The sequence below is a fragment of the Macaca nemestrina genome, chromosome 1 (assembly GCF_043159975.1).
Source record: "Macaca nemestrina isolate mMacNem1 chromosome 1, mMacNem.hap1, whole genome shotgun sequence".
Lineage (NCBI taxonomy): Eukaryota > Metazoa > Chordata > Mammalia > Primates > Cercopithecidae > Macaca > Macaca nemestrina.
In genome coordinates, this window is record NC_092125.1 from 211,607,281 (window position 1) to 211,633,140 (window position 25,860).

General features: G+C 41.4%; 1 protein-coding gene across 3 annotated transcripts in view; it reads right to left on the bottom strand.

Annotated features, from left to right (window-relative positions):
* Positions 1-25,860, bottom strand: part of LOC105494402 (zinc finger and BTB domain containing 40) — a 78,934-nt gene that overhangs the window by 47,600 nt on the left and 5,474 nt on the right. The window contains exons 1-2 of one of the 3 annotated variants that reach the window (XM_071098878.1): positions 13,414-13,554; positions 4,387-4,483 (exon numbers count right to left, since the gene is read on the bottom strand). The exons of 1 other annotated variant lie outside the window; for it this stretch is intronic. The gene's annotated coding sequence lies outside the window, so the exon portion shown is untranslated. Of the gene's footprint in view, positions 1-4,386; positions 4,484-13,413; positions 13,555-25,860 lie in introns of those variants that run through there. One more of the 3 variants, XM_071098873.1, reaches the window with a different exon arrangement.

Below are 25,860 nucleotides of genomic sequence, written 5' to 3' on the forward strand. Positions count from 1 at the left end.
TTTTTTTTTGTAAAACAAGACATAAGTCTTATGGATTACAGTAAACCAAAAGACCAACCTGGACATACATTAGATTTTTAAACATTCTTATTAGTAAGAAACAAGTGACTGGGATTATATTTTCGGTAGACTCAAACTTAAAGGTTGCTTTTAAGTTTCTGGGGAAGGTACTCACGTCAGATTAAATAAGAAGAAGATTCGCCCAAGATGCAGAGGGAGATATTTCGAGCATTATGTGGTCAGAGCTATTTAATGTTTTTGTGAACAACTTAATAAGAAGAGAAAAAGAAAAACTTCAGCAGAATGAGCAACTGGGCAAGGTTAAAAAGCTAACTGAACCTAATTATCTAGCTTACCAATATATAGATACTAAAAAGATGGTTATAAGCTTGAGCAGTAAAATGAAAATGGGAACCGTTAAGGCCTAAAACATTCAAGGGTGGTCAATGGCTACATAATGAATCCAAGTTGGCAATGTCGAAAACTGAAAATTTACTGAGATTAATGCAATAGTAATTAAAAAACAGACTTTTGGCAAAACGGCACACTGAGCTGAAGTAAATGCATCTTTTTCTCCCACTACAAACACACAGAAATGCTGGATAAAACATAAAAAATGCTTTTAAAATACATAGGCTTGAAAAAAAATTAAAGAAAAGAAATCCCTAGGTACCTGAAATGAAAGAAATATCAAAATCAAAGCTAGAACAGTAAGTGGGAATTGAGACCATGGTGGCCCACAGGGGTTTCAAACTCCTGTACAGGCCCTAAGCTGGGAGGAGGAAGCATTAATGCTCACATGAAGACTGCAAATGTAGCTTCAGGCAGGTAGAAGGTGGGGAGTTAGCACTGAGACCCTTGAATAAAGCCCAGAGCCTCAAACTTCGATCCTTCCTTGATATGCGGTCTGAAAAATCTGCTCACTGGCTCAGGGAAACAACAATGAGAGTTGCTTATTATCTAGGCCTTCAGCAGGAGAAAAGGTAAAATGCACATCTATGCCACACAGAGGTATAGCATCCAAATTTATACTCTGTATCATACAGGAATCTCAAGTCAGGAAATTAACATAAAAACTGGTCTCTAGCATGCAGCAGAAAAAAACAAAGGGACTCACATAGAGAAAAAGAAAAACACAGAAAAGGACCAGGCGCGGTGGCTCACACCTGTAACCCCAACACTTTGGGAGGCCGAGGCGGGCGGATCACGAGGTCAGGAGATCGAGATCATCCTGGCTAACATGATGAAACCCTGTCTCTACTAAAAAAAACAAAAAACAAAAAACAAAAAAATTAGCTGGGCGTAGTGGCAGGTGCCCATAGTCCCAGCTACTCGGGAGGCTGAGGCAGGAGAATGGTGTGAACCCGGGAGGCGGAGGTCAGTGAGCCGAGATCGCACCACTGCACTCCAGCCTGAGTGACAGAGCGAGACTATGTCTCGAATAAAAACAAAAACAAAAAAACAAAACACACACACACACACACACACACACACACAGAAAAGAAGCTCACAATTACAAACTACATGAGGAAGACCTGGACGTGAAAAGTAAATCTATAAAAGCTAACAGTAGAAAACGTCAGAGGGGACCTTTGAAACAGGTAAGGCAAAGACTTCTGAAACAATTCCCCAAAAGCTTAAAAAGGAGAATAAATTTGACTGTATAGGTATTAAAGGTTTCTGTCAAAGGATACTAGAGACAGATGGACAAATGACAGAAATGGCAGATATTTGCAAAGTTTAAAGGCAACGAGAAATTGATATCCAGAATATATAAGAAATTCCTGGCTGGGTAATCCCAGCACTTTGGGAGGCCAAGGCAGGTAGATCACCTGAGCTCCGGAGTTCGAGACCAGCCTAGCCAACATGGTGAAACTCCATCTCTACTAAAAACATAAAAACTAGCCGGCGTGGTGCTGGGAGCCTGTAATCCCAGCTACTCAGGAGGCTGAGGCAGGAGAATTGCTTGAACCCAGGAGATGGAGGTTGCAGTGAGTCAACATGGTGCTACTGCACTCCAGCCTTGGCAGCAACAGAGTGAGACTCCATCTCAAAAAAAAAGAAAATAACTTATAGGACCTCAAAATTAAGTCACTGAAATCCATCAGTGGATTAATAGATTAGACAGAGCTAAAGAAAAAATGTGTGATTAAGCCAGGCACGGTGGCTCACGTCTGTAATTCCAGCACTTTGGGAGGCCACATTGGGCGGATCAGGAGGTCAGGAGATCGAGACCATCCTGGCTAACACGGTGAAACCCCGTCTCCACTAAAAATACAAAAAATTGGGCCGGAGCAGTGGCTCACGCCTGTAATCCCAGCACTTTGGGAGGCCGAGGTGGGCGGATCACAAGGTCAGGAAATCCAGACCATCCTGGCTAACACGGTGAAACCCTGTCTCTACTAAAAATACAAAAAATTAGCCGGGCATGGTGATGGGCGCCTATAGTCCCAGCTACTCAGGAGGCTGAGGCAGGAGAATGGCGTGAACCTGGGAGGTGGAGCTTGCAGTGAGCCGAGATCGCGCCACTGTACTCCAGCCTTGGTGACAGAGCGAGACTACGTCTCAAAAAAAAAAAAAAAAAAAAAATTGGCCAGGCGTGGTGGCAGGTGCCTGTAGTCCCAGCTACTCAGGAGGCTGAGGCAGGAGAACCGCATGAATCCGGGAGGCAGAGCTTGCAGTAAGCCAAAACCGCACCACTGCACTCCAGCCTGGGCATCAGAGTAAGACTCTGTCTCAAAAAGAAAAAAAAGAAGAAGAAGAAAGAAAAAAATGTATGATTAGGAAGAAAAGTCTGAGAAAACTGCTTAGAAGGTAGTAGTTAAAAAGAAAATATGAAAAAGAGGTTAAGGGACATAGAAGATAAATGAGAGAGCCAAACATGCATCTAATAGGTGTTCCAGCTGGAGACACTGGAGAACATGTGGGAGAAGCAATTTGAAGACATGGCTAGGAATTTTCTAGAATTAAAGATGAGTTTTAAGAATAAAAGCTTCAAAATATCAACACAGAAAAAGAAATTTAAGCAAACCAAGAGAAAACACATTACTTACAAAAGAATGACAACGAGGCTGATACAGACTTCTCATTAATAATAATAGATGTAAAAAGGAAATGGAGCAACAGTTTTCAAATATTAAGGAAAATGCCAATCAAGCCAATCAACCAAGTATCTATATGATAAACTATCAAGTCAGGCTAACTTTTTAAACAAACATAAAAGACTCAGAGACTGTCACTGAAAGAATTACTATAAGAAGGAAACTGAACCAGAAAGAAGGGATAAATATGCTAAGAAAAAAATAGAAAGCAACAAGCAAAAGAATTATTAAACATCATCTCCACTAAAATAATTAAAATCAGAAAGACTGGTAACACTGTATGTTGGTGAGAATGTTGAATGACCAGAACTGTCATACACTGTTGGTGGAAGTGTAAAGTGGTATACCTACTTGAAGAACTGATTGGCAATGTCTTAAAATGAAGACTGAACTATTATACATGCAAGAACATGGATAAATTTTTAAAAATATGTTATGTCAAAGAAGCCAGAAACAAAAGAGTACATACTATATGATCCAATTTATAGAAAGTAGAAATATAGGCAAAACTAATCTACCATGATAAAAATCAGACAGTGTAAGTTCTAGACATGGTGTGAGTAGGAAAAAAATTAAATGTAAAGAGACACCAAGAAACTTTCTGGGAGAATGGAAATATTCTACATCTTATTTTGGGTCATGGTTACAAGAGTAGATATTTGTCAAAACTCTTCAAATAGAACACTTAAGATTCTTATAATGTACATTAATTATATCTCAATTTTAAAATTACTTAATGTGTTAATATGTCTAAAATGCACCAACGTTTAAAAATGAGCATGGGGCGGGCGCGGTGGCTCAAGCCTGTAATCCCAGCACTTTGGGAGGCCGAGGCGGGCGGATCACAAGGTCAGGAGATCGAGACCACAGTGAAACCCCGTCTCTACTAAAAATACAAAAAATTAGCTGGGCGCGGTGGCGGGCGCCTGTAGTCCCAGCTACTCAGGAGGCTGAGGCAGGAGAATGGCGGGAACCCGGGAGGCGGAGCTTGCAGTGAGCCGAGATCGCGCCACTGCACTCCAGCCTGGGCAACAGCGTGAGACTCCGTCTCAAAAAAAAAAAAAAAAAAAAAATGAGCATGGGAAGGGGAGATTAAAAACAAAGTAGAATAATTACAATCATAGTAGCTACCACATATTGAGTGCTTACTATGTGCCAGGCACTGTTCTAAATGCTTTGTGTGTATTCGCTCATTTAATCCTTTCAAAAACCCTATGAAGTGGGTACTCATCATCTCCATTTTATAGGTAAGAAAATTATGGCACAGAGAGGTCACATAACTTACCCAGGGCCACACAGCTAGTATGTGGCAGAGTGGGGTTCAAAACTGGGCAGTCTGGCACAGAGTTCTGTACTGTTAAACACTGTAATCCACTGTCTCTCTGAAATTAAAAAATCAACAACACAAAAAGTGAGAGTTAGGGTGTTCTAAGAGTCAAGGACGACAAAATAATACCTTCAGCCTCTGTTAAGTAAAGTATGTACATTCATGTACAAGGATATAAGGGAATAGAAGCTGAATATTTACAAACAAGAGGTATAACAGAGAATAAAGAAAATGTGATTAATCCAGTAGTAGGTGGGAAAGGGGAAGAAAGAAGGCAAGAAAAGTACGGTAAACAGAAAACAAATTAAGATGGCTGGGCGTGGTGGCTCATGCCTGTAATCCCAGCACTTTGGGAGGCCGAGGCGGGAGGATCACTTGAGATCAGGAGTTTGAGACTAGCCTGGCCAACATGGTGAAACCCCATCTCTACTAAAAATATAAAAATTAGTTGGGCGTGGTGGCAGGCACCTGTAGTCCCAGCTACTTGGGAGGCTGAGGCAGGAGAATCGCTTGAACCTGGGAGGTGGAGGTTGCAGTGAGCCAAGATCATGCCACTGCACTCCAGCCTGGGCAACAGAGCAAGACTCCATTTCAAAAAAAAAAGAAAAGAAAAGAAAGCAAGCTAATTAAGATGGTATAAATAAGTCCAAATACATTAGTCATTACAATAAATAAATATTAAAGTTTCTTGTTAAAAGGCAGAGATCCTCTGATTATAATTCTTTTTCTTTTTTTTTTTTTTTAGACGGAATCTCGCTTTGTTGTCAGGCTGGAGCGCAGTGGCACAATCTCGGCTCACTGCAACCTCCGCTTCCCAGGTTCAAGCGATTCTCCTGCCTCAGTCTCCCAAGTATTTGAGACTACAGCGCATGCCACAATGTCCAGGTAATTTTTTGTATCTTTAGTAGAGACGGGGTTTTACCATGTTGGCCAGGGTGGTCTCAATCTCTTGACCTCATGATCCGCCCACCTTGGCCTCCCAAGACCATATTTCTTAAAAGCCAGCTCTATGTTGTTTATTAGTGTGTGGGTGTATTTACACTTAAAATAGTGCCTAGCATATAGTAAGCACTATATGTGTTAGCTCTTATTGTTGGGTACTGAGAAAGGCTGTGAAATCATCCTCATTCAACAGTTTTGAAACTAGCCATCTGACTTGATAGCTTAAGTATTTATCTGTAAATAAACAATTAAAATAGAAATCTGTACATACCACTTTCAGGAACACAATTCTGTTATTAAATAAATATATGTAATTATAAGGGATACACTAGTGATTTGGGGGCTATGGAAATACACTATAGAGGCTAAATATATTTTGCTCATCTCACAACTGAAATGTAAAAGTCTCTAATACATATTTTACTGTTTCTGCCTAACTTTCTTCGCAAGGAAGTAAATGGAAGAGACAGAATATAGCACTAGATGTCATGTGGTGAAAGGAGGCTTTCCAGAGGTAAGAAAGCAGTAGTGGAACACTGCAAGTTGGAATCTCGAAGTCCTGTAGACTCACATATAGAGGGAGCCTAAATTATGTTATTAAGTACTTACTCAATTGCTAGGCTCGAGAAAATTGTCAAAGGTCCCATGGGAAGAACGTTTAAGCAACAGAAGAGTACCAGAAAGATGAATGTTCCTCAAAGGAACAATATTAAAGCCTCAAGAAAAGACTATACTGATATAGAATAAAGATACTTAGAAAGACGAAACTTAATTGGCTGAACCAAGTGTCGCATAATGACCCAAAACACAAAGGGGAATTCAACACAAAGTAGAAATTAGGCCAGCATTCTAAAAGGAGCACAAAGAATATTTATTCATTTAAATTTTTATTCTGTCTACTTCCAAAAAGGATTTGAAAGTTTGAGGGCTAGGCGTGGTGGCTCACACCTGTAATCCCAGCACTTTGGGAGGCTGTGGTGGGCAGATCACTTGAGCCCAGGAGTTTAAGACGATCTTGGGCAACACAGCAAAACCCCATCTCTAAAGAACACAAAAAAACTAGCCAGGTGTGGTGGCATGTGACTACTATAGTCCCAGCTCCTCGGGAGGCTGAGGTGGGAGGATCACTTGAACCTGGGAGGCAGAGGTTGTAGTGAGCTGAGATCATGCCATTGCACTCCAGACTGACAGAGTAAGACTCTGTCTCAAAAGAAAGTTTGAGGATCCTCTAAGTTATAAGAAAACAACAGTCACACACAGGAGAAAAACCAGAAAAAGTACAAGTGAGAACTAAGTCATAGTTTGTACAAAACATGGAATCCCTTTAATGAATAGGGAGGAAAATAATACTAAATATTTACAGTCTCAATATACATTGCTTAAATCAATAAAGTAGATGTTCTGTAATCAATTGAACAATTGCTGGCAAATTTCCTAACAAGACAAAAGCCTTTGCTGCCACTACTAGAGGGTAAGGGGCTCTCTTCTGTGCCTCAGGGAATGGACCTGATATTCTCCAATTTATTGTACTAATTTTCCCGTAAGTCTTCAGCCAGCAATACACACATGTCCTCATACCAGTCAGTGGTAACATACATAAATAATTAACTCTGTGTGGGTCAACTGCCCACCATTTACTCAGTACCTTGCTAGGTGCTGTGTGGGAGCAAAAGGAACGGTAAGTAAAACAAGATCCTTGTCCACAGGGAGATGGTAATCCAATACTGAATCCAACACTGGAATGACTGAAAAGAGAACTCTTAACTCAAACGGCAAGAGACAAGAAGAGGGAAAGGAAGAAAAGGAGAGAAGAAAAAACAGATTGATCCCAGTGAGTGGCAAGGGAAGGACTAGGGCTGGTAATTTCAAGGTTCAATTTCAACAGACAAGGTGAAAAGAAAAAGAATTGCAGACAAAGGAAGGAACACGAACCCAGACCTAAAGAGACATACTTGGCACATATGCTGGAAATAACATATGCTTGCAGGCAACTGGCACTGCACCTGGCTTTGGAAAGGCACCTGATAAGTAACTACTATCGCTGTTATGGACACTGGGCTGGCCAGAAGTAGGTCTCCAAAAACACCCATGTAAGAGGAAGTATGGAGCATGAGTCCAGACAATGGCAGAGGAACTTTAAACGCCTGCTTTCTGAGAAAGGCACACTGAACTAGGAACAGCACAATTAAAGCAGAGCTTTGCCAGTGACTGGCAGAATGGACTAACAAGGGAAAGACATTGCACTAGGAAGGAGTAACAGGCTTCCTACATATATTGTCTCCCAATAAACAATTGGAAGTTCATGAAGCAAAAGCTAGACCCATCTCTGCCTGGATTTCCGTATTTCAATATCCAAGAGAGAAAAGTCATTCTAACTCTTGATCAAGGTCTTCGATTCTGTCTCCCCTAACAGTTCTGTACCCTCCTATGGGCAGACCTACCCCATGGTCTGAGACATCTTTTTGGGTGTTCCAGCTTGATGCAAGCTTACCTGTATTTTTTTTTCTTATTGTTGGTACTGGTAATCCCTATCTTCTGAATAAAATCTTGACTTCTATTTTGAGGCCTGGGCTCTGCTGGAACCAGAAAGCTGAAAGGGACCTTGGAGAGCCCTATTCATTGCTTTCACCGAACAGAAGTTCATTACTTTATCTATCACGTACTCTTGTCGCATGACCAAATGACCTCAGTCCAATCTCCTTCCTTTTTAAAGGAAGAAACTAAGGTCCTGAGAGGCTGAGATGCTCTCTGATCCTAGTCTGTTTTAACCTCATGGCTACTTAGTAGCTCACAAACAACCAGAGCCAGGTGAAATAACAGGCACTCTCAACATAATTAGAGCAAAGATCACACATTCAGAAACAAGAATGGGGGGTTTGCTACACACAAAAAGATGACTTAAAATGTAAGGTATCTAAGGAATCAGTTAAGTTAAAAGAGAACCCCTAGCAATTATTTCTGAGAATACAAGGAGGATTGGCAAGGTTAGGAAAGGGTGACTGTAGCTTTTAGTAGGCCCAGATTTCTCAAGTTCAAAAGCAGCTGTCATTTGGTCTGTTCTCTTGTACTGAGGGCCTGAAAGGCAACAATGTGGGGTGTAAGAGATGCAGATTTCTGTATTTTACACTCCTGGGTTCATGACAGTATCTCTCACATGTATTATCATTGTTTCAAATGCTTTCACTGTCATCGTGACTCCTTCCCAAATGCTAGTGTGCTTCGGTTCCACTCCCCAAGATTTGGAGCGATACTCAAATGGCCTGTACGCCTTCCTAAGGTACGTGCTATTCTGGTCATTGGGAAATCCAGGCAGCCAGAACAGCTCTGAAGAATGCCAGCACTGAAGATTCTAAAGGGTGTGAATCAGGCATAAAGTTCACCTTTGTGGATTTGGGAGGCTGAGCTCTGTTATAGATATCAAGTAGGGATGATGCTAATAACACTTGCTTATATACTGGGATTTACAGCTCATAATCCCACTTATCCTCATTTTACAGATGAGGACTAAGGCTCAGAGATGTTAACTGCCTTGTTAAGGGCCACAGAGCTAATAAATGGCAAAATCCATACTTGAACTCAGGTTTCAATTCCTAAGACATGGTTCTTTCCTCTATAATGCAAAGGCCTCACTGAATGCTAAGACTTAGCTACCACTTCTGCAGATAATTTCTCCCTCCTAAGAGCTTACAAGCCATTAAGAGTATAGCTGTCAACACTTGGTTACTTAAAACGAGCAGTTACAGTCTCATCCTGAGGCAACTGGTCAGTGAGCCAAACACATCCACTGCCCCATCCACTCAGGAGACCATGTTTTTCTCAATCTCCAATTCACACCTCATGGCTGGGTCAGCCCTAATGATATCCTGCACTCTCTTTTCATATTCTACTAAATAATACTAGGATATTATTTCTCAAATAACCACTAATAGCTACTGATATTTAAGTGCCTTACTACGTTTCTAAGCTCTTTCTCCTTATCACCTCCTTTAATACTAACAAGCCAGCAAGACAGTTAAACCCAATTTACAAATAAGCCCCTGATAGTGAAGTTAAGTAACAGACCCAAGGACATATAGCAAATCAGTAGAGGAACAGAAATTTTCATCCAGTCAGACTGACCCGAAAGCTCATGCCCTTTATCCACTAGAACAGTTTCTCACACTTTAATGTGCATAAGAATCACCTGCAGATCTTGCTAATGAAAAGATTCTGATTCAGAAGTTCTGAGTGGGGCCTCAGACTCTTTGTTTTTAACACGCTCCAGGAGACCCAGCTGTTGTTGGTCCAAGGAACCATCTCTGAGTAGCAAAGTGCTATATAACAATGCCTAGTCTCAAATCACATTTAATTATTATCAACTATGTTTTAAGCAACACTCCACCTCTAGAAAGTCACAAGTCACACTCAAATTCCTCTTATGCACCTGCGCTTGGCTCCAGACAGAAAAACAATGTCCAAAGTAGCTCTGGGAATAAATCTATACGACATGGAGGATTCAAACAACCAGGCCTTAGGCAAATAGCGCTGTGACCTCCTGGTACCAACCCGAACTCTTTTGGAATGCATTCCAGCAGCCTATCTTCTAGGGCCCCAGGCTTTGGCCAGTTGCTGCCCAAGTAACTAGACCTTACAGGATCCTGTGCCAGGACACACTGCTCCTGATCTAGGAAGTGGTCAACTAGACCTAGTTAAGCCTCAAAGGACCTACAGTGGTACAGTCAGCCAATAAATATATGCTGAACTGAACACAGTGAAGAAATCTTGGCTCATGACACGATATGTGACCTACTGTGACATTTCCTTTCTAGCCACTATGCCATCTGTCGTCTCCCACAGAATCAAACAACTCAACTTCTCTTCCATAGCCTCCTACCCAGATTTCCCGAAAGCTGTATTCAACAGCATTTCAAGGCTAGTATTCTCTCTTGTGGTGTAAAGTCTAAAATTAAAGTTCAATATGAGGCTAGGCACAGTGGCTCACACCTGTAATCCCAACACTTTAGGAGGCCAAAGCAGGAGGATCACTTGAGTCCAGGAGTTCAAGACCAGCCTGGGCAACATGACAAGACCCCCGTCTCTACAAGAAACACAAAAAATTAGCCAGGTGTGGTGGCGTGCACCTACAGTCCCAGCTACTTGGGAGGCTCAGGTGGAAGGATCACTTGAGCCCAGGAGGTCAAGGCTTCAGTGAGCCATGTTTGTACCGTGTACTCCAGACTCTAGACTCGGCAACAACAGAGCAAGACCCTGTCTTTAAAAAAAAAAAAAAAAAAAAAAAGCTCAGTTACATGCTTACTTGACATATAGTACAATCTCGAGGGCCTCAAATGGCCTACCACAAGTACCCCTCCCCATTGTGCTCCATGGATAAGGTCCCCTGGCTGAACAATCCTCCTTACTAAAGGGACCAGTTATAGCTCTTGCTTATTCTTGAGAAGTGAGTGGGTTACAGTTCCCAGCCAGCCCCTTGAATTATTCAAACAAGCCAATCATATCCTCTGGCCAGAAGCAGGGGGCACCATCCGCTCTTGACACTAGAAAGGCTGCTTCCCACAGCCCCTCGTCGGTGGCTTACTCTGCTCCCGAGTGCAACTCCCATGTGAGCTTACATGACGTGTGGTATCCCAGCTTCCAGGCTGCGAGTATATGTGACTACAGCTGTCAAGCTCATCTGTCCACTGTCAGATGTCATGAGTTCAGCATCCCCATAACCCTACGGTGAGAATCCCCCTCTCTTCGGATAGGGTGAATAGGAGGTGATTAAAACATCTTTTTTGCCCAATCCACTGGTCTCTGTCCTTTTTCATATCCTTGAGGCTCTCGAATGCCTTTGGCAAGGTCATCAACTGCTCTATCATGGTAATAATATCTGGCATTGTGCTAAGCACTTTCCACACACTTTCTCATTTAATTCCCCTAACATCCCAATGAGGCAGATACCATTATATCCCTATTCTATAGATGAGGAAACTAATGTCCAGCAAGGTTATATAACCCACAAGACCACACAGTTAATAAGTTTGAGCAGAGCCCAAATGCAGATGCGTCTGGCTCCGTGTTCTTAACTACTACCTTCATCTCTCTGGCTGACAGGATTTCTGGGCTCGCTGCCATCATTCCCCAACCCCTCTCACAGGCAGAGATGGACTGCTGGGTGGCCTGGCAGGAGTGCCTGCATTTGAGGCTCCTTGTTTTTTTCTGCTGGTCTCTGCTAAAGGATGGATGGTGATATGTTATCTGGGAAAGAGTGCTATTGGAATAGGCCAGCTGGCTGGCAGCCAAAAGACTTTCCAAGGTGGCTTCAACTTAATTTACCAAAAAGTCTAGTTTGGTTGTCAACCATGCCGATACAGAAACCTTATCCTGTCAAAGTCTTAAAGTTAACTGAACTTGAGGAGGTTGGATAACACTATCTAGACACAGAAGAAGCTCAAATCAGAAAGGCAATTATTTAATTCACAAGGAGAAATATACCTATTCTTTGCAGTTATCTGTGAAAAAATTCAAATGGCAAGGTCAAATATCATCAGAAAGCCTCTTCAGAATCACAGAAGACAGCAAAGGAAGTTAGTTGTATGCAACCAACATTTAGTGGAAGCCTGGTGCCTCTGTCTTTACCATTAAAGTAAATGCCTGGCCCCACAACCCGGCAGGTGGAGCCTGAGGGCCAGCTACACCGCACGGGCACTGCCAACTGACCTTCTGTGATGTCTCGTCCATCATGGGGTTCCTAGACTCTTCTGTGGCTCCTGTTTCTGTTAATATAGTCGCATTGCTTTGTCTTTGAGATAACCTTTGGCAGGCATGTAATAGTGATGACCATGTGCTAATTTTTCAGTCTCTTTCTCTCAGAGTACCTTCTACTGGTCCTGACTATAGGCTTTTCTTTTGACACTCAGGACATCTATCTATACCAGATCAGAACTACTCTTCCTTTAAGAAACCTAAGCCCAATGAAGCTCCCAACTCACTTCAGATGTATCCCCCTTCTAGCTTCCTTCTGGGCCATCTGCCATACACTGGCTGTGGCAGACTCATTCCTTGTTCCCTTTCCCTGTTCCCTCACCCGCTCCTTTCTCCCACACACTTCATTCACTTGTTACTACTCTGCCTTCCTTCAATCCACTTAAAACTTTATAAAAAAACTTATCAATACCAAACGTACATGAAATGATTCCTTATCAGAAGGATAACAGTCAGAATTATGCAACTAGAATTATCCTTAGAGATTATGTAATTCAGCCCTACTATTTTACAGATGAAAGAATTGATAGAAATCAAGTGACCTGCTCAAGTCATAAATCTATAATAGGCAACAGCGGAGCCAGAACCAGGATCTAGGTTTTATGAGCTTTTCAGCCAGTATTTGAACCAAGATACCAAACTCCTAAATACACACAACAGGGCTTCAGTGGGGAGGGCTTCCATGCATCTCACATACCAGCACTAGGCTGGTTACACAGCCTGTTTATCATTTTTTTCTTTGAATGTTGATTAAAATTCAACCACTGATAGCTCTTTCAGCAAGAAAATAACTATCTTTAAGCCATAAAACTGCCCAAAATATATGCAAACATATGATTGCAAATTTCCCAATCCACTGCCATTAGAACTGTAAGGTGGGGACAGGCTCAGTGGCTCACACCTGTAATAACAGCACTTTGGGAGGCCAAAGTGGGCGGATCACTTAAGGTCAGGATTTCAAAGCCAGCCTGGCCAACATGGTGAAACCTTGTCTCTACTAAAAATATAAAAATTAGCCAGGCGTGGTGGCAGATGCCTGTAATCCCCACTACTACTCAGGAGGCTGAAGCAGGAGAATTGCCTGAAGCCAGGAGGCAGAGGTTTCAGTGACCCAAGATGGCGCCACTGCACTCCAGCCTGGGTGACAGAGTAAGACTCCGTCTCACACACTCTCTCTCACACACACACACACACACACACACACACACACACACAGAACTATCAGGTGAATTTGTGACTTGACCTCAAAAACATTTAGGTGACTATTAACATAATATAGCTGGGTGCAATGGCATGTACCTGTAGTCCCAGTTCCTTAGGAGGCTGGTGCAAGAGAATGGCTTGAGGCCAGGAGGCCAAGGCTGTAGTGCTCTTTGATCACACCTGCGAACAGACACCACACCCTAGCCTGGGCAACACAGTGAGACTGTGTCTCTTAAAAAAAAAAAAAAAGTAGGAATACATTAATGAAAACATAACTGGAGCAGGCTTTTCTATACATAAAGGAAACAAGAAATTCACAAATGACCAAAGGATTTGACTACATAAAAATGTAAGCTTTAAAACAAAACACCATCAAAAAAATTAAAAGATAAATAATAAACCAGTGAACACTTCATGGCATGTAAGTGACAACCAGGCACAGTAGTCCAACACCTGTAATCCCAGCACTTTGGGAGGCCAAGGCAGGAGGATCCCTTGAGGCAACGAATCCAAGACGAGCCTGGGCAACACAGTGACACTCCATCTCTAAAAAAAAAAAAAAAAAATTAACCAAGTGTGGTGGAGCACACCTGTAGTCCTCGCTATTCAGGTGGCTGAGGTGGGAAGATTGCTTGAGCCTAGGCAGTCAAGGCTATAGTGAGCTATGACCATGCCATCGTATTCCAGCCTGAGTGACAGAGCAAGACCCTGTCCCTATCACACAAACCAAAAAAGAAAGATTATACAAATCAATCAGGAAACGCCAAGCATGGCAGCCCATGCTTATAATCCCAACATTTTGGGAGGCCAAGGCAGGAGGATTACTTAAGCCCTGGAGTTCAAGATCAGCTTAGGCAACAGAGCGAGACCCCATTTCTACAAAAAATAAAAAAATAAAAAATAAATAGCCAGGCATGGTGGCACATGCCTATAGGCTAGTTGGGAGGCTGAGGGAGGAGGATCACTTGAGCCCAGGAGTTCGAAGCTGCAGTGAGCCATGATTGTGTCACTGCACTCCAGCATAGGCAACAGAGTGACACCGTGTCTCCAAAAAAAAAAAAAAGAAAAGAAAACTTTAACATTTAAATTTTAAAAAGAAAAATACACATAATTCACAAAAAATTAAAAGTCAATAAACTGACTTAAAAAGTCAATAAACTGATTAAAAAATTCAGCCTGGTGAATAATTAAAGAAACACATATTAAAACATGGAATCAGAAAAGTTTTTCAGTGATAGTATTTAACTGCGAAATAGCGTTTTAGACCATGGACTCGGATTTGGCAGACTAACTTGAACACTTACTCGGTGACCTTGGGCATATCACTTTAATCATTGTGAGCCTTAACATCTTTAATAGTTTTGGTGTGAAGATGAAATGAGAGAATGCACTTGAATTGCTTTAGCAAAGTGACTATCAACAGTAAATGCTCAATAAGTATTAGCTTCTTTTCTTTCTTTTTTTTTTTTTTTTTGAGGTGGGGTCTTGCCCTGTCACTCAGGCTGAAGTACAGTGGTGAGATCTTGGCTCACTGTAGCCTTGACCACCTGGGCTGAAGCAATCGTCCCACATCAGCCTCCTAGGTAGCTAGGACTACAGGCATGGGCCACTACACCTGACTAAGTTTTTGATTTGTAGACAGGGTCTCCCTATGTTGCCTAGGCTGCTCTCGAACTCCTGGGTTCAAGTGTGCTTGAACCTCCCAAGGTGCTGGGATTACAGGCATAAGCTACTGTGCCCAGTCTGCTATTATTGGCGGGGGGTGGGGGAGGGAAACAGGCCTGACACAGTGGCTCACATATGTAATCCTAGCACTTTGGGAGGCGGAGGTGGGAGGATCACTTGAGGTCAAGAGTTCAAGACCAGCTTGGCCAACATGGTGAAACCCCGTCTCTACTAAAAATACAAAAATTAGCCAGGCGTAGTGGTGCCCACCTGTGATCCCAGCTACTCGGGAGACTGAGGTGGGAGAATTGCTTGAACCAGGGAGGCAGAGATTGCAGTGAGCAGAGATCACGCCACTGCACTCCAGCCTGGTAACAGAGCAAGACTCTGTCTCAAAAAAACAAAAACAAAACTACTTACACTAATAACACAGGAGAGGGAGCAGTGAGCTAGGTACCCACACAATGCTGATGGAAGTATAAACTGGTAAAACTTTTTAGGAAACAAGGCTGGTAAATAATCTGGGAGTAATCTGCTCACCTAAAGCTATAAAAATGTCCTTAGAGACATGAGAATTTGCAGGGTGGGAAAGGTATACTTTACTTGCACTGTTTGAATGTTTTACCAGAGTTACTTTATATACCAGTTGTATAATTCCAGATAAAAAAGGAATGAGAAATCTATGATAGTAGCAGGAAAAAAATGTTAATGTTTATGCCTTTTAGAATCACTTCTAGGAATCTATCAGAAATAATTAATTAGAGATCCAATGAAATATTTATGTACACTATATTCACAGCAATAGTATTAATGGTTTAAAAAAAAAAAAACCTGGAGACAAACTTAAATATATGAGGTTTTAAAGTAAATATGGCATACAGCCATAGTATGGAATATTATGCAGCCATAAAAGGGGCTCTCTATATGACACTAAAAGAACATGTAATCCTCCCAATAAATAAATAAATCAAATTTCATCACATTTTTAAATGTCTGTTTATCAAAGGACATGATCATGAAAGTAAAGGGACAATGGGCCGGGCACGGTGGCTCAAGCCTGTAATCCCAGCACTTTGGGAGGCCGAGACGGGCGGATCACGAGGTCAGGAGATCGAGACCAGCCTGGCTAACACGGTGAAACCCCGTCTCTACTAAAAATACAAAAAACTAGCCGGGCGAGGTGGTGGGCGCCTGTAGTCCCAGCTATTTGGGAGGCTGAGGCAGGAGAATGGCGTAAACCTGGGAGGCAGAGCTTGTAGTGAGCTGAGATCCGGCCACTGCACTCCAGCCTGGGTGACACAGCGAGACTCTGTCTCAAAAAAAAAAAAAAAAAAAAAAAGAAAGTAAAGGGACAATGCACAGAATGGGAACAAGTACTTCCAAATCACATATCTGATAAAGGTCTAGTATTCAGAATACATATGGCATATCAGAATCTAGTATCCAGAACTCTTACAACTCAACAATAAAAGGACAAATAAGCCAATTTTAAAATGGGCAAAGGATTTGAATAGACATCTCTCCAAAGACAGGCAAAATGGCCAATAAGTACATGAACAGATGTTCATCATCCGTCATTAGTAAATGCAGATCAAAGCTGTAGTGAGATACCACTTCAGGTAACAACACTAGGATGGGTATAATAAAATAAAACAGAAAATAGAAAATACAAGTGTTGCTGAGGATATGGAGAAACTGGAACCCTCACGGAATTGCTGGTGGGAACGTAAGATGGTACCGACCCTGTGGAAAACAATCTGGCAGTTTCTCAAAGAGCTAAGCACAGAGACACCATATGACCCAGCAGTTCCACTCCTAGTATACATCTGGGAGAAATCAAAACATGGATCCACTCAAAAACTTGTACATTAACGTTCATTGGAGCATTAAGCCTAACGGCCAAAAAATGCAAACAACCTAAATGTCAATCAACTTATGAATGGACAAAATATTGTATATGTAAACAATGGAACATTATTCATCCATAAAAAGGAGGTACTGATACATGCTACAACATGGATGAATCTTGAAAACGTTATGCTAAGTAAAAGCCAGTTTAGCCAGACATAAAAGACCACATATTGCTGTATATGATTCCATTCATATGAAATGTCCAGAATAAGCAAATCCATAGAGACAGAAAATGGATTAGTGGTTACCAGACCCTTTGGGGAAGAGTAAATGGGGAGTGACTACTAACAGGTACAGAGGGGGTTTCAGAATGATAAAAAACATCCTGGAATTGGAAAGTGGTGATGGTTATGATGGTGGCAGCCAATCCAGTCGGCCTGCCATCATCCCAGCTGAAGCAAAGAGGGCCTGGCTAGGGCTACATGCTCCACGGAGCAGGCAAGAGTGCCATCCAAGTTGTGGCTGCAGATCTGAGCCTCCTTGTGCTCTCGGGGGACCAGGAGCAGGCAGGAGCCCCGCCCCACATGGGGCAGCTGCAACCCCCCAAACCATGGCTGCAGACTCAGGCATCCCCACATTCCTGGGGGTCTGGGAAGGCCCCACCCTCACAGGCTCAGAAGCACCTCTCCCCACTGTTTGGTTTCTCCCTGCTATCAGCACCCACTCCAATCTCAATCTGGGAGCAAAGTTAGGCAGAGCCCGAGCACCAGGAACAGCAGTAGACAGACAGAGTCCCAGGTAGAAGAGGGCAGGTCCCAGTAACGTCCCTTCTTCAGGCCAGGGAGGGGCCGGAAGGCTGGGGACCTGGTTGCCAATTCCACTGACCAGAGTGGGAACTGGTGCTTTTCCCAGGTCTGCCCATGGCCACCCATGGGCCAATTGGCACATACCACACTTCCTCCCCTCTGAGGCCCATAAAAGCCCCAGACTCAGCCAGAGCTGAGCAGACATGGGATGACCAGCTGCAGAGAGGAGCTACTCTCTCTGCTGAGAACTTCAGAGACCTGCAGAGACCACCAAATGACCAGCCCGCAGAGAGGAGTTACTCTCTCCAGGGCCTCCTCTCTACTGAGAGCTGAACACTCAACAGACAACCTGCCTGCCTACAGAGGGGAACTACCCATCGCAGGTCTCCTCTGAGCTGTTCTAACACTAAATAAAGCTCCTCTTTGTTTTCTTCATCCTTCACTTGTCTGCATACCTGGATGCAGGACAAGAGGTTGGGCGAAGGTGCCAACAGCCAACAGAGGTTTCCAGGAAGAAAATCAACACCCTAAAGATCCCATGACAGTTACACAGACATTTGAATTGTACACTTTAAAATGGTAAATTGTATGGTATGTAAATTACATATAAATATTTTTGGGGGGAGAAAAAAAGGCACTTGAAGGTTTTTAATGGCACAGGAAAATGCTCTCAATATACTAAAAAGAAAACAACCAGCATGCAACTGAATACATGTATAATTCCAATTTGGTTTAAAAATATGTGTGCATGCATATACACATTTGCATTTGAAAATATAGAAAATAGAGAAAAATGCTAAAAGTGGTTATCCTAGGTACTGTCATTATGGGAGACTTATTTTCTTCTTCATCTATGTTACAAAATTTTCTATAGTAAACCTGTATAAATTTTATAACAGGAAATTTAAGAATAAAAACCCAGACAGGTGGGGCTGGCTTTAAAGCGAGTGTCATTTCCAACATACCATTCATTCATTAAACATTTATTTAGCTCCTACTATGTACCAAACACAGATATAAGACATAATCTCTGCCTGAAAGGAATTTACGTAAGTCTAGGGCGGAGTTTGAACCCAAATCAATGGACTGGATAGGGGAAAAAGGGTCCAGAAGCTCTTCAAATTACTGCACATGTGATGTTGTCCAACTACACACTTTCTGGGGGTAAGGGCCCCGACTTTCATGAGCAATGTAGCTTAGTGGTTAAAGGCCAGAGCTGGAGCCAGACTACCTGGGTGTGAATCTTCAATGTTCAATTACAAAGTGTGTAATCCTGGGCAAATTACCTAACCTATTAGGAGCTCAGTTTCCTCATCTACAAAATGGGGATAGTAATAGTACCTTTCTCATTGGGCTGCTGGAAGATTAAATGAGTTACACCTAAAGCACTGGCACTATAGGAAAGGGTCGTAGTAAGTACTCAATAATTAGCTGCTAGCTGCCATGATCATGATCATTGCCCCACCGCTACCATCTCACAGATGCTCAAGGCGATAGACATGGAGAAGATTAAGGACCACTGGAAAGGTTGTTTTCCAAATCTCAAAACCGGTAGGTAGCATCTGATTCCTGATGTGCCTATAATAACCATTCTTTTCAATTAATTTATTTTTCTAGATTCTCTCAATTTCTAATGAAACTTCTTTTGAGGTGTTCTACAAAACACAATGAGGCAAAACATCAAAATGTTCAACATAACAAACTGCTTATGTCCTCTTATCTTCTGACTAATTCATAGAAACAAGCGATTTTCAAGGCTGTTATAACAGAAGGAGGCTTTGAGAGATTTAAGTGTCTTTCCAGGCCATGCTGCTCTGATCCAGTAGTTCATCCAAGATAACTCTTTACAGACCAAACTGCAAAATCTCCTGAGTGACACATGCATCTAATGAGTGACTAGAGATTGTGACTGCATTATATTTAAGGCCAACTTTTCCATCCTGCAGTCAAGAGTCTCAACAAGCAATTACCACTCCAATGCTTTCAAATCCAACCTCTTTAGGTATCAAAAAGATCCTTGGTTTTGTCACTGGCACTGATAGGCATTTTGCTCTGCCCTGAAAACATGGATGATATCTACGTTTTCGTCAACTTGATTATAATACACTTTTCTTCATCAGGGAATAAATCTGGGCCACACATTAATACAGTACCAAATTCCAGAGCTCACAGATACCCGTCTAATGCAAAAATTAAGGGGCCCTGGCAACTAAAGAATAACACACCAGGCACTGTGATGCCAGCGGCTATGTGCTCCACAGTAAAGGTTTGGAGCGCAGGCTCTAGAGACAGCCAGGGGCATGAATCCCAGCTCTGCCCCTCTTACCAGCTGAATTTTAGTCAAGTTGCTTAACTCTCTTGGCCTCAGTTTTCTCTTATGTAAAATGGGAATAATATTAGTGCTTATTTCACGAGGTAGTTGTATGAATAAGCTACTATATGTAAATGAGTCAATACACATAAAGGACAGTTCCTGTAACGTTGTTAACAGTTACTAAATGTTAGGTGTTATTACCTTTGGAAAAGGAAGCATAAAAATACACCTATCCAAGTATTTGCTTTTTATCATTCTGCTTCATCACTTTCAAGTTACATATGTATCTTCTATATATGTCAAATGTCACATAATTTTTTTAAAAAGAAAAGAATTTACAGACAACTACATTGCTCATTTCATACAGCTGGTCTGGAATGTGACTCAGCTAGGAAAGACAGAAAGTGGGGAGAGTCCGACTTCTCATAACAAGAGTGCTGGGCTATAATCAGAGATTTCATACAAAACCTTAAACTCATTAAAAATTAGAAGATGCAAAGGACTTTGAAATCACCTGGCCCAATTCCCACATTTCATAGATGAGGAAACCACAGCCTTGAAATGTAAAGTGTTTTAAGATCCTCCAGTTCATTAATGACAGAAATGAGACTCTTCCTGTTACCCATGGCTTAGATATATATTCTAAGTGGAATGCAAAGAAGACGACATTTTGGAAAAGGGAAGAAGAATGAGTTTGGGAGGTTAACAATAATAGCTAACATTTATCAAGCATTTATTATATCTCAGGTATTGTGTCAAGCACTTTATATTGGCGGCCTTAAATAATTTTTGCAAAGCCAGTGAGAGAGTTACTATTATTAACCCCACTTTTGACTAAGGAAGTGGAGGCCTAGAGAGATTAAATGACCTGCTCCAAATCACAAAGCCCATGAGTGGTAGAGTCAGTCAGTGAACTCACGCTGTCCGACTCTAGAGCCGAAACTTTGACCACTGAGTGATATTGCCCAAACTTTAACATGTAAAAAGTGGTGACGTTCTTAACCTTAGACTCTTTCTCCTACTTTTTTGATAACTTCTCTGTTCAGAGGCATTACAAGGATACCCTGTAAATGTAGTGGTTTTTAAATAAGAACAGATAATGGGGATGTAGAGCCTACTTATTGTGTGTATGTGAGACACTGCCACTTCCTACTTGTTCAAGTTAGCTATTATTGTTAACCTCCCAAACTCATTCTTCTTCCCTTTTCCAAAATGTCATCTTCTTTGCATTCCAATTAGAATACATATCTAAGCCACAGGTAACAGGAAGAGTCTCATTTCTCTGTTCAAGGCCGTGCACCTTGGTAACAGGGCAGCGAAGGATGTGGGAGTCCATGTGGCCCCAGTGTGGCCCCAAGGCTGTGTCCTAGCCCTATCAGCGAACAAAATGTGCTTGTCAATCCAGTAGATTGTCACTGAGCTCAGCCAAATGCCCTTAACTGAGGCTTGGCACTACACAGAGAAGAAATTCAGCATAATCCCTGCTCTCAAGGAGCTTATGGCACAGCTAGGAAGAACAGACCACTTTCATCTTAAATCCTTCTTTTCTCACACTTTTGTAGTTAAGCACCAGAGCACTGAAGAGACTACAGACCCCCAACTTCCAGCAACACTGTCCTATCCCACTACTCAGATCACTCAGCCTTCAGTACCCCTCTGTGTACATTTCACAGATCAACTCCTTTCTCGTCTCCTCCTAGTGTTATAAGCTTTTTCTTTTGTCTTTGAAGAAGTGGGAAGTATTTTCATCTCTCTATTTCCCTCCATCGCCAGGGAGTATGACAAGAGGGTTAACTTAAGGAGCTAACAAAAAATGCAAAAGAGGATAACTTCTCTATTGCTGTTAATGTTGGGAAAGAGCCTATGGGATTCCATAGTATTTGCTCAAAAATGTTCAAAGGAATATATGAAAATTTCATCCTCAACATTTTACTGCCCAGGAAAAAAAAAAAAAAAAAAAAAAACAAACCCCAGAACTCTAGGGGCCAATTATTCTGCTGTCTTGGACTTTGACCTTAGCAAGTCTCCCTCTGGTTTTAACCTGACTACAACTGAGGAGAGGTGACAGCAGAGTACCAACTGAATGACCAGCTTGTGTCTAGGGTGGTCAAATTTAATGACTGCCAGGCCTTCAGAGCAACATTCAAAAGTAACAGTACCATGCCAAACTTATAGGCGAAATGAATAAGAGCAAGTTTCACTGTTATTTAATTTAAATGTATTGGTTCCCACTATGTTCATGACATCATACTAGGAGGTAAGTATTCAAAACAGTGGCAAGCCTTTGAAAAACCCACCAATATCAGAGTGTAGTAATACAACTAGAGAAATAGAAGACAGAGTGAGCAGAGCACATGAGAAGCAGTAAAGGGGGAAAGATGGGAGGGCTTACTGTCTGCAGTCAGTAGAGAGGGAAGTATCTGAGTGTGAATTTATAGATGTGAAGACTACTATTAGAGTCGTCTACAATACTAAACTAGTTTGAAGAGTGGCTCTTGACTCTCTCCTTTGCTTCTGCTCTTCCCTGGTCAGTTAGAGCCTAAAATTTGAAAAACAATTTTTAATAAGGAGCTATAAAGAGTTGGGGTCTGAATCTGACTTTAGCTTTGTAAACTTGAGTTACTTAACCATTCAAAACCTGTTTTCTCAAGTGTAAAATGAAGTTAACATGTATATGGGAGCTCATAATGCTACTCTCACTTTTATATTTGCAAATTTTCTTAATAATTTTTAGAAAAGGCAGTAATAATACCTATTGCTTAGTTGTTGTGAGGGTTACATGAAACAATACTGTAAAATACCTAGTACACTGCCAGGCATTTTGAATGTGTTCAATAAATGGTAACTATTATCAACATGATGTGAAATGTTATATAATGTTAAGATATGAGTTACTATATTTTAATATTATGAAAATTTAAAAAGTTCACAAGAACTTTAAAAAATTTTTTAGAATGGAGGAAAGAGGAAAATCAAGTACTATGACCCAGTGAATCAGACTGCAGACTTAGAAATACAACAAGGACGACCTTTCCAAATAGAGTCTGACAGGCTCTCACTCTTTCACCCACCTTCATTCTCCCCTCACTACTTTATTTGTCCATTCAGCAAATATGTTCTGACTGAACTGTAGGCAGGACACAGTGCCAAGAGGTGAGAGTGAGAAAGAGATGAAGGCGGACAAAAGAAGGGGATTTAGGGAACAATATAATAGGATGAGCTTTAAGGGGGGAGGTATCTAGGAACCATCTGAAGTCACATGCAAAATGTTTAGAATATGTGGGTGTGTAAAACTTCTCTGGGATCTTCTGGAGGGATTCTAAACAGAATTATTATTTTTTAATGTTAAGGTCTAATAAACTGAAAGAAGCATACAGATTTTTTGTAAGGAAAAACATGTAACACTCCTGAAAACTCACCAAAGTAGCTTTGAGCAAATGAAAAGACAGACCATGATCTTGGATTGAAGAGTCAATATTGTAAAGATGTTAGTTATCCCTAAGCTCATTTATAAAATGTAACACAATCCTAATAAAAATACCATCAAGTCATCTCCTCTTGAAACCAAATTGATTATTAAGTTCATATGCCAGAATAAACAAGCAAAAACAACCAGGAAAACCCTGAAAAAGAGCAATATGAAAAAAACTGGCCCTTCCAGATGTTAAATGACAAAGCCTTTAACATTAAGATGATTTTGTAACAGCATATGAATTGGCAATCAAACCAATGGAACAAAACTGAAAATCCAGTAAGAAATCTAAATGCATACAAAGGTTTAGTATTCAATAAAGACAGCATCTCAAATCAGTGAAGAAAAAAGTTTTTAATAAGTACTGTTGAGACAACTCACTGGCCATTGAGATAAAGATAAAATCAGATCCTTCCTCAAACCAAATACTCAGATAAATTTCAAATGGATCAGACTCTTAAATGTGTTTTAAAAAGTGGAACCATAAGCCATACATGTACTAGAAGAAAAGAGAGTCTTAAATGTTTTTCGAAAAGTGAAACCATAAGCTATACATGTACCAGAAGAAAATACAACTGGATTCTCCACAAATTGAGAGTGGGGCAAATTTCCTAACTATGACTGCAAATCCAAAGCAATACATGGTAAGACTGATAAATACGACTATATAAAGATGTAAAACTTGGATAGCAATAAAACAATATATACAAAGTCAAGCATTTGACAACTGGAAAAATATATTTGCAATTTGTATCACAGACATGATATATCCTTTATCTCATAAAAAGAAAAAACAAATTTAAGCTACACTGAAATATTATTTCTTACCTGGCAGATTGGCAAAACCCCAAAACTTTAACAGCCTACTTTGTTAGCAAGACAGGAGAAACAGAGAAGAAGGGCTTAGGTATGAAATAAAAACTTCTTGGTAAAAAGGAACTTAATTTTTAATAGCAATCCTTAAAGTTTAAAACAAAATGACGGCCTGGCGCAGTGGCTCACACTTGTAATCCCAGCACTGTGGGGGGCCGAGGCAGGTGGATTGCTTAAGGCCAGGAGTTCAAGACCAGCCTGGGCAACATGATGAAACCCCATCTCTACCAAAAAATATAAAAATTAGCCATTTTCCTAACCCAGTCTCAAAATAAATTAATTTTTTAAAAAGTATTCAAGAAAAAGAGCCTGTTTATGAAGTTGGTGATACAACTACACAGAAGATAATTACATCAAGTGACTTTAAGACAGTATCTGACTGCACACCTCAAATAGCATATATTCTAAGGACAAAAGGAGTAACAGAAAACCCAAACAGCATTCAGTAATATAAAGGTCAGTGTAGATAATGGCACTGCTACTGGCCCGGTTGATGCCACCACCGGGGAAATCCAGGGAGAAGAAGCAGCCTTGAAGCCTTGGAATGTGACCCACTGGCCCCAGAAAGGATAAAGTCCTGTGGCCGCTGAGAGATTTCAACTTGTGCTCAATACAAGGTGAGTTGTGGGAGGAGGGGCTGCTCAGAGATGAGGCTTGAGATACAGGCACAGCCAGAGTTGGAGGGTAGCACTTGCTGGACCATCCTAAGGGCAGGCAGGCCATCCAAGAGTTTTAAAGCAAGGGAATCACATATTCTGATCTGTGCTTTATAAAGACCACTGGTAACAGCGTACCAAATAGATTGGAGAGGAGCGAAGCTGAAAGCCGCTGACCAACTAGAAGGCTGTTTCATAATCCAGGACAAGAGATTACAGCAGCTTTAACCAAAGGAAGAGAAAGGATAGAAGAAATCAACAGTCTTGTAGCCTAACTAAATATGTGCTGAAAGAGAAGATCATGGCACCATTCCCAGGTTTCTGCCTTTGGCAACTCTGTGGTGCCATCCACTGAGCTTAAGAACCAGGGAGAAGTACCAGGTGGAAGAAAGATGGCAAACTCACTGCTGCCAATGCCCTGGAAACCATCTTCTGGAGCTAATGGGGACAAGGAGCAAAAGGAGTCAAGAAGGAAAACTCAGGAAGACTCAGTGGTCAGGCCCCAGTCCTAGAAAGCTGAGAAATAGGATGAAATTAGCAGGTTAGATTACCTCTTACAGTATTTTCTCAAAATAAGACATAGAATCACCTATTGTTCACCTTTGTTTTAACACTAAAAATAACCCCACTATAGCTAACACTAGCTAATGAATATTAACCAACAGATATCAATATTTGGAGCCTCAAAAGCTATTATTTACAGTTATAATCCTTTGTTTCTAATTTCCTCATCCTTCCTGGCCCCTTTCTTTCATAAAGCATCCTCTACTGTTTGGTCCTGCTCCAGAGCCACGCTAGTGCCTGCAGCAGAGGTCACTCACGCAAACGCCTCCAGGGGTCAGTTAGACAGACAATCTCTAATGTTTAAATGGAAGCAACTACTTTTTAAACACTATATGAGCCAAA